General features: G+C 40.5%; 3 non-coding genes across 3 annotated transcripts; 1 reads left to right on the forward strand and 2 right to left on the reverse strand.

Moving 5' to 3' along the window:
* Positions 1-4,214: 4,214 nt before the first annotated feature.
* TRNAQ-CUG (transfer RNA glutamine (anticodon CUG)) lies at positions 4,215-4,286 on the reverse strand. Its single transcript has one exon. It is a non-coding gene; the product is annotated as a tRNA-Gln (tRNA).
* A 4,030-nt stretch (positions 4,287-8,316) lies between these two features.
* TRNAQ-CUG (transfer RNA glutamine (anticodon CUG)) lies at positions 8,317-8,388 on the reverse strand. Its single transcript has one exon. It is a non-coding gene; the product is annotated as a tRNA-Gln (tRNA).
* Positions 8,389-11,860: 3,472 nt separating this feature from the next.
* Positions 11,861-11,932, forward strand: TRNAQ-CUG (transfer RNA glutamine (anticodon CUG)). Its single transcript has one exon. It is a non-coding gene; the product is annotated as a tRNA-Gln (tRNA).
* The last annotated feature ends 3,393 nt before the right edge of the window (positions 11,933-15,325 follow it).

Below are 15,325 nucleotides of genomic sequence, written 5' to 3' on the forward strand. Positions count from 1 at the left end.
ATATCAACTACATTAATCAATGTCAATCAGATCATGTCTTATTAAATACCATCTACGAAACCCTTTCTTATCATATGTCCTTGAAGCAGTTAGGGAAAAGCTACAATTTAAATTTAATTTTAAAAATAAATTTATAATTTTATTTTAAATTTAATTTTTTACTTTAAATTTTTTTCCTACAGTCGAGTGTAATGGGCGATTTGACAGAAGAGTAAGCGATTGATCAAGAAATTTCAGATATAATGGGATGCTTGAATTACTAAGAAAAAAAATTGTGAAATCCTGTACAAAAACTAACAGATGAGCTAAGAAGATATGATTTTTTCAAAACTTTCTCCGAAGGCTGCCTTCGACGTCGCTGTGGAATAAACATTAGTCAATTGGGTAACATAGAGTGATATTTACGCGAGGAACATATGATGGAACACATGCCGGGAATTTAAATTGAATGATTAGCTGGCGAAGAGGAGGTCTACAAGACAAAACAAAAGTGTAGCCACGTATTCACGGTGATCCATCACATACGGAGATACGAAAATCGAAACGCAGTGTTGAGGAGATCCAGTAAGTAAGAATCGTCACGACATTTCAAAGGTCACTTTCCGAAAGCATTATTGCAGGACAAAGTAGGAATAGCTCTAAATAACCAAGCAAGCTTCAGTTGCTATTTACGGAAAGTCGATGCGAACAGAGTTGTTTCAGATTCTGGTGCGGACGATGCACATTCCTCGTGCGCGCATTCCTCTGGGGGGAGGGGAGGGGGTTGCGGTAGATCACGCCGACCGGCGCTGAGTCCCCCGCAGGTCTCTATTTCAAATCCTCGCACCTAGCGTGCGTGTGTGTGGTCAGAGGGATGCTCGAATTATTCTCGCCGACCACGAACCGCTCTGCCGAGGAGGAAGCGACGGTGGGAGTGGTTGGCATGTGCGGCGTGGAATCCCCCTCGGACGCACACGTATGTATGTGCCGGGGAGACTCCCACAGGAAGAAGAAATATACAGAGTGTTTATGCAAGTATGTGTGGATGTATGTATGTATGTATATATATATATATATATATATATATAATATATGGAAATATATATGTATATATATATATATATTTACATATGTATCTGTGTGTGTATATGTACGATATATATATATATAATATATATATATATATATATATATATATTTAGCCGGATGACGGGGCGGGGTGGTGAGGAACGTTTCGGACCCCTCTTCCAGGAACCCCTGTCCGTCGCGGGTGGGGCGGGGAGGAACGGGAGGGAGGGAGATGTGGACCGAAGGAGGAGGATTCGGGAGGGTGGAGAAGGTTGCTCTCAGCCGCCGAGGGTGAGAATCACAAGGATGGAGTTTTCGATTGCATATGCGGGTGAAATGAAAAAGAGTGGGGTCGGGGGTCGGGCGTTTCGGTGGGTGACCCGTGGGGACGGGGAGGGTGGTTGGAAATTGAAAGAGTGATGAAAGGGAGCGAGGGGTGGGGTCACCCTAGGGTGCGAATGGTATGCGCTTCGTGGCGAGGGCGTGGAATGAAGACGGAGAGGAAAACGCCCTTTTTGCGACATGCTTCGTGCATTGGAAAAATCATTCCAAATAAAAGTACCTTCCCATATTTGCTTCCTCGTTGATAATCTACGTGCATTTGTGGGTTCTGGAAGGTCCCTAAGCAACTGTTACGTATCTCAATGTCATACTCCTCTATGATCTGCCTTTAATCCCTTATTCCGCTCTTCGAACTTCCTATTTCCTATTTATTCTCTTTCTTCCCTTCCCCGAACAATCTCCAATCTGCGTAGATCGTGGCCTTCCACATCCCACTGCCTCTCAATATTTCCTCTGTCCACTTTTTCGTTCTTCTTAGAATGTCACCCACCAATTTCGTCTCCTCTCCCGCCATATATTCAACTGATTCTTTGGCCTTCTATCTCTTCGATTCATTTTCTCAATAATCCTCTGAGGCCACTTCTCAAAGACCTCTGATCTATGCTCATCTCCTTGGCTCAATGACTAGGTCTCTCGTCCCTACGCTCCATAGATTTAGTACTCATTTCACACCTGTCTTCTCTCAGCGCACCTGTCATAAAATCCACCCTATCTTACCCCTCCTTTTTGGCAGAATAATTATCCTCCTGCCATATTAATCTGATAAATAATAAATTCCATCACTCAAACTATGCTTTCGTTTAAAAATGTGTAGAGTAGAGAGGCATATCTCTTTACGTAGAGAAATCACCTTTTCCATATCGATTTGTTCTCAGAATAACCTTTTGAAAACTACGTTAACAATTATATATTTTGATGCCTATGATAACTTTACCTATTCAATGCAATAACATTTCGCATACGGCATATAATGGCTGGTCTCTTACTGACCACGTTCCTGTATCTTAGACTGATATAATATTCAATAGTATTAAAACTAAATCCTTATAAATATGAGATTAAAATCATAAACGCAGTAATCAACCCGATTTGATAGGTGATGGTATAGCTCACCCAATATTAAGCCCTATTCGGGACGCGAACTCCATTCTATGCCAAGGGTAATAAGGGAAGTTCCTTTCCATGTGCCGGTTATGGTTTCCCAGGAACTTCTGGTACCCGAAAAATCACTCATATCGGCTGTAGCCGAGGATGCCCAGAGAGGTTTGCCTGGGAATCAAACCCGGGACCTTCCAGTCAGCTATCCAACGCTCTAATCCTGAGCTACCACGTCCCAAAATATTTGAGCATAAACCACAATTTCCATAACCGGGAAAAAATAATATAATTCTGCGAAAACCTACAGAAATCAATTCTCAGCATTCCAAAGTTACAACCCGCCTCCCTTCGAGGGAATTCCTTTCAAGATCAGTGAATGTTAGGCGGGGAGAGAGTGCGTGGTCACACCCAGCCCCCAGTGCGATGGGGGGGGGGACGCATGTGTCCGCTTGGGGGCGCCGCGCCTTGCCCCGAGAAGGAGGGGAACGACGTCCGCTTGGAGTGGGGGGGAGGGGGGGAGGAAGAGTGTTCAAAGTTGAGAGTAGTTTTTCGGGCTATCTTTTTCTTCTTCTGCTCGTTCCCTCGGATCGGTCAGCTCGGGGTCAGCCACGGGAATCTGTGGGCCCGGGCGGGGTTTGCGGGGGACTTTGGGGTGTGGAGGAGGGTGCGCGGGTGGCGGTCATGCATAAGGAGGAGACGCCGAGGGCAGGTGCCGAAAAGAGAAAATAGAATGAGATCGTATATATAAATAAATCGGATTGCAGCGGACTTAACTCCTCAATCTCTCCCTCTCCCCTCTCCCTCCCCCTCTCCCTCCCCCTTTACCTCCCCCTCTCCCCCCCCTTCCCTGGACTCATATCCCTTCTCCCGATCCATCTCAACCCGAGTTCCCTGGGGGATGGACGCTCACCCCCCCCCCCTAACCCGGATGGACCAGGATGGATTCTCACTGACAGTTGGCGACGGAGAACTGGAGTAAAATGACGAAGAATTGGGTGTAGGAGGATTGGTAATATTCAAGCCAGGGAAAATACAAAAAGAAATAATATATCATTTATTATTTTAGTACCCTGCAAGCCACCACTATGGTGTGTGGCAGGGGGTGAATACAGACGAGACCAATTTTTAGCAGAATATGAAACGGCGGTCGGAAAATTTTATTCTGATCCCTTATCTTTCGTAGAAAAAATGACAACTTAAACCTAGTTGTTCTACATTTAATATCTCTAATTCCATTGGTATGATCTCGCCTACCACAGTACGATGGGGGTTAAAATATTTTTTCACCCTCACTTCTAAAGACACATCCATCCAATTCATATAAAAGAGATATAATCTGTAATTCAACCTGACTCCTTGAGTGATTCCCAGCCAGGCTACTCTAATATTTTTACTGCCACTAAGTTTATCACAACAACGTTTTACGAAGCTAGCTTTGGGCAAGCCTTTAGCCACCCGAATAACCCGACCCGAAAATTCTTTCATAATAAAATATAATCACTAATCTTGTAATCACGAGTGTAGGACATGCCTCCCGCAATGAAACAAAAACTCCGAAAGATGTCTCCAAGTATCCAACGCATTAACATACTAGACACTCAAAAAAACGACAAATACCAACTCCTCTGGTTACGATTAAGTGCTTAACTTTGAGTATGCTATAAGGAAAATGCAGCCAGGAGAATATCATTAAATTTTTTTGAAATCATGGATTCTCGAGTAAAACTAGGTCCCACCGAGATTTGAACTCGGATCGCTGGATTCAGAGTCCAGAGTGCTAACCGTTACACCATGGGACCGCCGTCGGGTAATAAATCCGGTTGTCTGATTATTTCATTGGGATTTCTTCATGAGGCTTGGGGGGGGGGGGGATGAAAGGTTACGGGGCTTTGGATAAAGTGAAGTTAAGCATAACGAAAAAGTTATTCGATAAAATTTAATCTATACTCCTTTTTAATTTAGCAAAAAAGCGTAGAAAAATTATTGCGGAATTTCGATCCGGAATATTTTGACGAGTCATAAAATTCAGGCTAACGCTGAGTAATTTTTCTTTTGAAATTTAAATTTCGGAATTTCTTTTTCGAAATTTAAATTTCGGAATTTTTTTTTCGAAATTTGAGAAATTATTCAGTTCAAATTTCATCAAATATATGCACTACTCCGCACGAGCGTCTGTTGAGAAATTAGCCACGGTTAGAGGAGAGAAAGGAATAAGTCCCCAAAAGTAAAATAAACGAGGGAAGTTTAAAAGGTTATCGGAATCACCACCAGATGTCAGAGGTAGCGCCACGAGTTTCCCGCGTAGTAATGGGCAATCCTTTATGAGTATACACGTAACGATGCAGAATCACAAACGCATCGGAATGGAAATTTCCGAACAATTTTTGACCCATTTTAAGAGTAACCAACAAGATTTTTTGCGGCGATTAGTGACCACCGATGAAATTTGGGTCCACTACTGTACTCCAGAGACAAAAGAGCAGTCAAAGCAGTGAAAATATGTTGATTCACCACCACCAAAGAAGGCAAAGGCAATGCGGTCTGCCAGAGAGGTGGTGGCTTCCGTTTTCTGGGATGCGGAAAGATACACGAAAGAATGACAGGTTTGACAAGGAAAAAAGTCATCTTTCATCAAGACAATGCCTGCCCACACACGTGTCGTTGCGATGGCAAAAATACGTGCTCTAAGATACGAATTGTTGCCACACACGCCTTATTCTTTTGATTTGGTTCCATCAAATTTCCATTTTTCCCCAAACTCAAATATGTCCGAGGTTCTCGGAGATTTTCATCAAACAATAAACTAACAGCCGAAATAGACGGGTATATTTCAGAACTGAAGGAATATAATTTTCGAGATGGGATCAAGACATTGGAACATCGCTGGACCAAGTGCATTAGTGTGCCGGGAGACGATATTGAAAAATTAAAAGGTTTCCCTGAGGTAATTCGTTTATTTCTATTCCATTCCGAAAACGTTTCAAATTACGTCAATTATGTCAATCAGTTAGTGTGATCTATTTATTCTATGCTCGAAAAACATCGGAGATGGGAAACGAATACTCGACTATGTCTGCTCGATGTTCCAAGTAGTTTTTCACCGTCATCCAAACTGCATTGTCAGTCGTGGAGTTCAGGCCGTTTCTAATTTACAGCGCGTCATCAGTATGTGATTATTATTAGCAATATTTTACCGAGTAAGGCTAGGTTATTATTGAATGATCGTCACACCGCAGCCTACAAAACTCCCCAGCCATAACTCATGTGGCACAGATCTATCCTTAAACCTCATAATGTATTTTGCATTAACTCGTTATTTAGTCCTACATACTTTCTGCCTCAATTAATTCCACCTCAACACTAAACTAATACTCTTCCCCTCCCTCTTCCTTGTCTTCCGGGCATCCACTATTTCACAGTCTTCCTCAGCATCCCATTGCCCCTCTCGGTATCTCCTGCCTCCATTGAGTTTTCACTAGTGCCTGCTTTGCTTTACATCCTTACTTAAGGTGATTGGATCGTGACTACGCTAGTTTACGTGTCACTTAAATTCTTGTGTTAATGGCGAGCTATATTAAGTAATATAACACACATGCATGAGTAGTTTATAAACATATATGGGAGGTGTCCAGAAGGTAACTTACGTTTTCGTATAGCGTGAGAATCAGTGGAGTTAGCCAAATGGCCGCTGTATTGACCCATTGGCAGTTGGTCAGTACGCCACAGAATTTTATGCAGAAGGAATTTGAAAACTAGTTTCGAGGTATGACAAATGTTCAATGCGTTTGGTGAATATGTATAAAAATAGTTGAGATATGTAGTTTTGAGATGAAAATAATAAATTTTCTGTATCTAGTCCAGTGTAATTTTTATAGCATAATGTAGGTTACTTTCTGGACAGGCCTAGTATACAGCTTTTAAGAGCCCTGAGGCTCTTATTTATTTTTTAAAACGTGCTCTCAAACCTATTATTTGCTAGTTTTGAGGCGCATAGATTTAAAATCAAGCGGATTTGGCTGTTTTCTCGCACATCTAAATAATATCGTTTAAGAAAAGGCAAGCGCGTGGTGTAACGTTAATGCCATTGTACACATTATATGATTGCTCACTTGATATCAGATTCACATAAATTACACATGTATTTCTACACTTTCTATTCGTAATTCTTATGGTTTTGACCCCCTCTGCCCTCAGACCATGCATAAAATCGCGGATTTTGAGTGTTATACGATGAAATTAACTTCGGTAAACCCGGTTCTATCATTGTCATTTTTTATAGTGCCACAAACACCGAAACTTTTATGGAAATGACAAACGCATGAAATTTTGATTCCACCCCCTTAAACTACGTTTCATCAAATCCCACCTTTTTCTAAATGCGTCTTCGCTTGGAACAATTTGTCATTGACTATCTTCTCTGCCCACCATCCTCCAAAACATGTCCCTAATATGAGAAGTGTCCACCTGTTCTATTTCATGTCCGTCGACTTTGATGAGCTTCTTAACATTCCTTTTTCATAAGAATCTCTTTACCTTCCTTGTCTGATGATTAATTTTCATCCCAAATCCATCGTACTAGTTTTGCAATGCGCTAGGTAAAGATTGTAATACTCCGCCCAAATGGCTGGTTAACTAATGCTCAACAATCCGCAAATCTTCTTGAAATGAAGAATCCAATTACTTTCACTCCAGCCCACCACTCCCCTTCCCATGCCCGTCTTAACGTGTCGTCATTTCCTCCGCATGTACGTATATTGAAAAGTAGAAGTGATAATGGACATCTCCGTCCTAATCCCCGTTTCGACTCTCCCTCATTCCCTCTCCGCACTAATGTAATCTGAGAGATATAGATAGATGGGTTAACGCCTTTATTTGGGCGAAATTGAGACTATAAGGTCCCTTCTTTCATTTACCCCTTAAACAGACTCCGCATAAATCGCCTCTCGCTCCTGGTCACCACAAAATGCTCTTTAATTGTGCCAAGTCATTCTACTCAAAATCCACAAAGAATACGAATGCATTCTGGCTGTGCCTCATGTTCCTTCCGACTAATGACGTCATTATTGCTTTGGCATCAGGAATACCCAAACTGATCTTCTGCTACCCAAACTGATCGCTCTCTTCTCCATTTTTCTGTTGATGATCCTGGGCAATACCTTTCCCGCGTGTGAAATCAAACTCATAATCCTATAACCCCCAAGTCCTGAGATATTTCCTTGCTAGGGATGTTAAAAATTAGTCTTAGGTTTTCCTTCAACAATGAAATTCACTCATTTTCCCGATATTATTTCACAAATTCTAGACTTAAACAGTTACTTAACTTAATTCTCAATTTTCATTTAAGCGGGAATCTCCTCTTAATGGTATTAGTGATTTAACAGTGGAAGAAAGAAAGGCAAATGCCAGTGAATAAGTGCCTACCCCCACCAGGAAGTTGCGATATATATCCAGTATATATCCCATTCCTTAGGTATAAAACGGCGCCATTAATTAGGTAACTCGCTCAAATTAGTTTACAAACAGCATTTTAAAGTGGCAACATTATTATAAAACAAAAACATTTCCAAGGTTTCCTCAATATTCTCTCCTTTATTCATATAGCTCATAAAATCTTATTTTTATATTTTTAAAGTACTCATTCATATTTGTAGGATGGATACATATAAGTAGGATGTTCAAAGGCAAATAAAATAACGTAACGTTGGTAAGTAACGTACCAACTCCTCTGGTTACGATGAAGTACTTTGAATTTGAGCAGGCGACCAGGAAAATGCAGCCATGTGATAATAATAAAAAAAATTTTGAAATAATGGAATCTCGAGTAAAACTAGGTCCCACCGAGATTTGAACTCGGATCGCTGGATTCAGAGTCCAGAGTGCTAACCGTTACACCATGGGACCTTTGTTTCGAAAATCCATTTATTAAATTTTATTCCATTCTGACTAGAGTATATTGTTAGTCCAAGCAAGATTTAATGATGGTTTATTGTGGACACAGTCGGGGATGCTGAAGAATGTGAGACAAAGAAAAGAATCTTAATGCTCCGAATAAGACATATTTGGATTGATGTCTCCAAGATATAGATTTCGAGCTTTATTCGAAATCTGTATCTTGGAGACATCAAGACTTTCGATCTTTATTTAAACTCGTTTACTTTTTTGTTTTATCACCAGTCAATCAACCCGTCGTTGCTAATCATTGTATGCTTATTTTGTAGGCTGTTATTTAGCCTTGAAAACAACGAAGTTCCGATCCTTTAGGGATTCAGAGGTGAGAAAGAATGATTTTAAATATCTTCAATTATAATTTAAATCAATAAAACAACTATAGTTTCACTATAGATTTTCCTCTTTTTATTCTTGCATAAATTATCCACTTTGTCTCTGAAGAAAACATTTTAAGTGATAGAATGAAGCTGCAGTGTTCATTAATCTTTCTCATTCAGTGTTTAGTTACACTAACTCCAGTAGGTATAAATAATCACTGTATTGCACAGAATGTGATTTATAGTAGGGCATGTAGGTGCTGTTGTCCAAAAGTCTGTCCTTGGGAGTAATGGGGGTAGTTATTAAATCAGTGCAATAGGTCTTCTAATGCCCGAGCTGAAGGTCCGGATTTGGATCCCGGAGATGTCCGACTTGTCAGACCTTATCATTGAGATTACTTAGGGTAATACTTTGTAACTCCTTTAGTTACGGTAAGGCTACTGTGGTAGTGTCGATTTCTCTCCACCCTACCGCAGCTCATTTTAAGACCTGCCTAGTCCAATGATCTAACCCTCCCTTTTAATGTCGAGCCTCAGTCCGACTTGGCGATATTCTCGCATTTCCTGTCATCATGTTACATAGCCTACCACATCTCTCATTTGAGAAAAAATCTCTTGATTACTCTCAAATTTCAAATTTTTTTATTATTTTAAATTTTCGAAGGTGCTATATGGACACTGAAGAGGATACCAATGGAATTTAGATAAAGGGAAGAAAGATACAGTGCATTGATTTTGCAGATGATATTATGACCCTTGCAGATTCAGTTAAAGACATGAATACGTAGATGCACAAAATCCTGGCCAATACTTTGAAAAAATAGAAACTGAAAATAAATGTGAAAAAAGTTATGATATTTTCTAGGAACAGGATAGAACCCCTTATGAATTTAATGATAGGGTAATCAAGGATAAGGCAAGGGGAAGAGTTTTGCTACCCGGTCGTAATTACAAGAGTTAGCAGATGCACCTCTGCAGCAAAAAGAAGGATACCCTTGGCGAAGAAGCCAAATTGAATATTTTAGGAAACAAACACGAGAAATTGTGAATTGGAAAATATTTATTTGGAGGACATTGTTATACGGATGTGAGACTTGGACATTGGGAAAGACGGAGAAGTCCGCTATGGGAATGTAGACTTGGAGAAGAATAGTAACAAGAACGAGATGTTTATGCGACAAAAGAAGTATTGAGATAAATTAAAGAGGAATAGGATTTAATGAAAGAGATGGAGAAAAGGAACATTAAATTTGTTGGACATATTCTGTGGCATAACAATCCCGCAAGAAAATATAATGGAGCTGAAAAGTACTAGGAAAAAAGGAAGAGGTTTCTGGATGACATAAAACGTACCAAGGGAGTAACAGAAAACAATGAACTGAAAATAACGGCAATGGAGATGGACCTGGGGCTGCAATGACAAGGCTTCGTCTTTAGAAGATGAGTATGATGAAGTTTTAAAACATCCAGGGTTATTTACAACCATTGGAAACTACCCTCAAAGGAAATTCTCTATGAAAATGAACACTTGTTGTTCCCGGTGTTCATGTTTTGATCTTGGCATTCCTCAAATGATAATTATTTTTCTTTGCGGTTTTACTGAATCAGTAACATATGTTTTGAAATATTTAGACAAATGAAAGGTTTATTTATTTTTTTGGCATTAGATCCTATGCCATTCTTTTGCCCATGGCTGTGATTCTTGTGATTTGCACTTGCTTGAAAGAACCATTTGAAGTTTTCGTTTTCTGGTCTAACTTCAGAATTTTAAATAATACTGTTTTTCGTGGATTTTTAACTACAGACATTTCTTTAAGTGCTAACTCATTTTTCATTTCCCAACTTTTATTTCCTTCGTAGAGCAGTGAAGACACTTAATCGAAGAAGTAGTCTTCGATTAAAGTAAGAATACCTCAAATCGGAGAGAGCAAGAATAGCTAAAATATTTTTAAAGAATTATATTTTAAAATTTATTTATTCTGTACAAGGTGATAAGACATCTATATCGCATTGTTTCCTTAAAACTAAATTATGTTAATTCATATGAAAATCATATTTTACTGGTAGAATAAGGCAAATCATAATGATCATATTAATAAATTTTGATGGGTTATATATATATATAAATATATATATATATATATATATATATATATATATATATATATATATATATATATATATATATATATATATATGTGTATATATATATATATATATATATATATATATATTTATTTATATTTATGATTTCGTCGAAGTAACACGGAAGTGTTGAATAAAAAACTTGGACAGCAACAAACAATATAAGAACTCATAAAAAGAACACTCACACGTTATTTCTTAATAATTTAGATGGAATTTAGCTCCGTCTTCATCAGAAGAAACAGTAGTACTCAGTTAACTGAGTACTACTGTTAACTGAGTTCTACGGTTTCTTTTCATGAAGGAGGAGCTAAATTCACATAAATATGTATATATATATATATATATATATATATATATATATATATATATATATATATATATATATATATATATATACATATACATATATTAGTGCTCACAATAAACTAAGAAAAGTTCTTTTTCTACCTGTGCAATAAGTTAATAACCGAGAATTTTATTCATCCCTGGATATAATTTGATGATTTAAATAAAAAGGTTTTCCAGCTTTTAAACGGTATGACAATGCTGCAAAATAGCCTTAGCTGTCGTCGCACCCTAAACCATAATTAACAATGTACCTTAAGGTAGCGCGCAGGACGCTTATCTTGACTAATTTCATCGTTCTGGAGAGGTCCAGTAACCCCAGCGCCATTCGTGGGTGTAACGCACAGTATCTGAGCGGCAAGAGAAATCATATCCCAGGGCAACGCTCCGCTACGTGTAGTATGTAGGTCGTATGTATTGATTATGACAGCGCATGCGCGCACTGATTCAGAGAGGAGCAGATCACATTCATGGCTTGGATGGAAAAATGTCCTTACAAATAAGTATCGCCACAACCTTGGATTCATGATTTGTGAAGAGATTAGTAGTTATTGAGCCCTAGTACAATTAGGATATTAGATGAAATAAACTTGAGTACCATGCGTTAATTGTATGGTCCCATGGTGTAATGGTTAGCACTCTGGACTCTGAATCCAGCGATCCGAGTTCAAATCTCGGTGGGACCTGAAATTTTTTTCTTTTCAACTCCATTCCATGATTCCTGTGTTACAGGAATTATTTGGTCATTAAATATATTTATTTCCCATTATAATGTAAAAGTGTTCCGCTCATTTATTCTCTATTTTTGTCAACATTTCATGAGTTAAATTTGGCATGTAATGGATAACATTGCGTTAAAATTTAATTTTGCCCTCTCAGACTTTATTTCTAATGTGAAAATAATATTATATTATTGCATATTAAATTTTTATTATTCTTTCCAGCTTACTCTACAGTAAAAAGTATCAAAGTTGTAATAAATGGAAAATGTTAAATTGTTTTGGTAATCAAGAAATTCGTGTTAGGTAATGGAGTCATTTTGGTGAGCTACCTGCAGTATTTTGCATTGAAGATTTCCTTGCGCGCGTTCCGCTTGCATGTGGCTGAGATAGATGCCCGCCCCCCATATGATTCTGGGACATGAACAGGTTACGAATATAAGTCACCTAATCCACCAATCTCACCCACCTATCTTCTGCATTTCATTCAAAAATTCTGCCCAATTTAGTCTGTCGAACGTCTTCTCGAATTGTGGTAAACGAAAAAGTATAGCCGGATTGTTATCTAAGTGTTCCTTAGGTGTCTCTCATCACGATATATATATCCCACGCATGCTCCTTTCTATTGGATATCTAATTACTACTATGGCATCAAACATGACTCTCCCCTGCCTGAACCAGAACGGATCATCCACCTTCATACCCATCCTTTTATTGATGATCCTAATTACCACCTTAGATATGTGTGAAGTTGAGCGTATATTTCTATGTATTTGAGTGCCGTCGGACCGGGGATATGAGGTAGGGAGAATTGCTTAAGGAAAAAAATATTTCACATTGTCATACTCTGTAATCTTTCCCACAAATTGGAACTTAGAATCCATAGAACCTCTGCCATTCCAAAGCTGTAATTTTTTTATTTGAAGGTGTAAGCCTCAGCGACACCCTGTTTTTGTATCCTGATCTGGCGTTCAGAGTGAAATTAGGCTGGAAACATCTTCATATTTCCCTCCACGTACATGTATTCCGAGTCACGCGTTCATTTTCAGCACTCGTGATTCTGCAAGTGATGTATTTTTGATTCACCTGCGGAAAAACCCGAGAGGGGGTAGCGAGATGCTTACGAAAAGGGACTCTCCGCAAGAGGGAGATATAGTATCCTCCTCCTCCTCAAATGAGAAGTGAAAATGAAGCGTGACATCAGTGGTCACAATCCCTAAAAAAATATAATCACTACTTTAATATTGAGAGAGGAATTCCGTTCGAAAACACTTTCACAGTTTTTTTCTTAAGTTTTTCCTTGAAATATCTTAATTAATTTAAAACGCACTTGGCTGCGATAATGGTTGTCGTTGAAAACCAAATGAGCGAGGTTGGATGGGTGTAGCGGGGCAAAAACGGTCGCGTCAACACGAGAAAGTAGTGGGCCCGGCGCTCGGAACTTTCATCGGCGCCCTGCCCCGCCCCTCCTATACCATCCATCCATCCATCCATCCCACCCCGCACCCCTGCCTGCTCTTCACTCGCCACGCACTCTGGGGCGCGAGATATTTCACGCCATAGAGATCCAAATATCAGATTATGTCCGGAGCGCTCTCGGCTCGTAGTGATTCTTCCGAGAGCGTCGGGGCCGCTCCCTCCCCCCCTTCTGTTCCTCCGACTGCCGACCGCCCGCGCAAGAAAAAAGCGCCGAGGAAGGAACGAACGAATGTAGGAAATGGTCATTTTGCCCTCCCCGCTCGAGTCGCGCCACTCTCTGGGTCCCCTTGCCCCCCACCCGCGGGGGGGGGACCCTCCTACTCCCTTTCATCCCCTGATGAATGGCCTCTGGTTTCCCCGAGGATGTCCAAAAGGAAGGCCTGCCGCTTTCAATTCGACATCACCGCCGATGGTTTTATATGGGACGTGAGCGGTGGAGAGGAGAGGCTGCGGCCATGGCGCTGAGGAGGGGGAAATAGTCCCGAGAGTTATTGCCGCGGTAACGCAAGCAGAAGTCTTCACTCCTTCCCCGGAGGACGGGGCAAAAACGAGTTCGGAAATGGTTTCTCTCCCCTTCTATCGCATTCCCTCCCTTCCTCCCTCCCTCGTCCTGATCCCAGTGGACGCGAAACGCGGCAATGAGTGGTGCATTCATTCCTATTCGCGCAAAAAGCGATGCGGAATAGGTGCTTCATTCCTCCACTTGCCATCTCTCTCTCCCGGTTCTCTTACTACATTCGATCTCTCTCGCTTATGAAGAGTTATATTGTGGTGTGGTACGGCAGTAGGATTCTTTTTTAAGACTCACACAGGGGGCGGTGATCCAACCCCGAAGGGGAGAGTGCGGGGGGTGGGGAGGGGGGGTTTCGTTTGTGGACGCAGCGGACATTGAGCAAAAAACTTGTTTTCCCAAATGTCGTGTGAAGCTGGCGGACGGCGCGGCCTCGAGTCCCGGCGTCGTCGCCACGGAGCCCCGGGCCCGATTCGGGGGCGGCGGTATGGTCCGCTTAGGTTCGTAATTTCGTTGATGGTTAGTTTCTTACGGAAGCCGAAGAGGAGTTTTTTTGCCCTTCGGCGATGGCGATGCGAATGATTAGTGAGAGTAAACGCCGAGAGAGAGAACAAATACCCAAACGGGAGTTTCAATTGTTTCGCGCATAAATTTTGCAAGCTAATTCTGGCTCCTGATTTCATTTAAAGCGTCCGTTCTGCGAATTACACGCTCTGGGTTTGGACCACTGTGGCCAGAGAGAATCATCCAGTGTCTGTTCGTGTTGTTTTGCCAAGTCTATTCGAAGGGTCTATCTAAAGTGTACTTGCTTTTGGTTGCTTTAGAGTACCCACGAATCGTACCTCCAACGTATTCCGTGAGTGTATGAATAGAGCACGCCATAGGCGTTCAAACATTAACGCCATATAAAGATCATTTTTTTTTAATTTTTCTAGCTCATGAGACCTAACACCCAGGACTTGGTAGGCTCATAATAAAATCACAGTGCTTCTATATGTTTTGTTTGATACACACGCATGGTTGTAGAAATCAATTAAGATCATTTACTACATTGAAATGCAACAATTTCAGGGTGTAAAAATGATTCACCTCGACCGGGAATTCGAACACGGATTTCTCGATTTCCGGACGAGCGTTTTAGCCAGTTAGATAGTCACATGTAAGCTATCGAGATCCGGAATAGCGCTTACTTACTCTCTGAATCCCGGTCAAGGTGAATGATTTTTACCAACTCAAAGTTTTGCATTGTAACGCGAAAATTAACAATAAAACTGGACTTTCGTCGTAAAAGGGGCACCAAGGGCACATTATTTTGCATCAAGGGTTCTTGGAAAGTATTTCGCTTGTCTCTATCTATTACTGTTCGGTCA

Source organism: Hetaerina americana, unplaced genomic scaffold (genome assembly GCF_022747635.1).
Source record: "Hetaerina americana unplaced genomic scaffold, ioHetAmer1.1.p SCAF_5, whole genome shotgun sequence".
Taxonomy (NCBI): domain Eukaryota; kingdom Metazoa; phylum Arthropoda; class Insecta; order Odonata; family Calopterygidae; genus Hetaerina; species Hetaerina americana.